We start from the raw sequence: 335 nt of genomic DNA, 5'->3' as shown, positions 1-335 counted from the left end.
GTCCGCCGTGGGGTGCGGGTCGGGGCCGGGGCTGGGGGCTGAGTCCGCCGTGGGGTGCGGGCCGGGGCGGGAGGCGCAGCGCTGCCTGAGGCCAGCGCCCCATGAGCAGCTTCAGGCCCGGCTTCTCCAGCCCCGCTCTGTGATCTGCTTTCGGGAGAACGTTATCTCCTGAAGTCTGGCGAGAGAACGGAGTTGGGCTTCAAACCAGTGATGTCCTGGGGATTCTAGGTGGCCTGGCGGGTCGCAGGCGTCTTGTCACCCGCAGTAAAGCTCTTGGCCTCCTCCTTTTATTTTTCTTTTTTGAGACGGAGTCTCGCTCTGTCGCCCAGGCTGGA

General features: G+C 64.8%; 1 protein-coding gene across 1 annotated transcript in view; it reads left to right on the top strand.

The window, feature by feature from the left end:
- The window catches only part of POLR2L (RNA polymerase II, I and III subunit L), a 7,120-nt gene that overhangs the window by 252 nt on the left and 6,533 nt on the right, over nucleotides 1–335 (top strand). The window lies entirely within an intron of this gene.

The sequence above is a fragment of the Hylobates moloch genome, unplaced genomic scaffold (genome assembly GCF_009828535.3).
Source record: "Hylobates moloch isolate HMO894 unplaced genomic scaffold, HMol_V3 SCAFFOLD_4, whole genome shotgun sequence".
NCBI lineage: Eukaryota > Metazoa > Chordata > Mammalia > Primates > Hylobatidae > Hylobates > Hylobates moloch.
The sequence above is the reverse complement of the archived record's forward strand: the minus strand, read 5'-3'. Positions and strand labels throughout refer to the sequence as shown.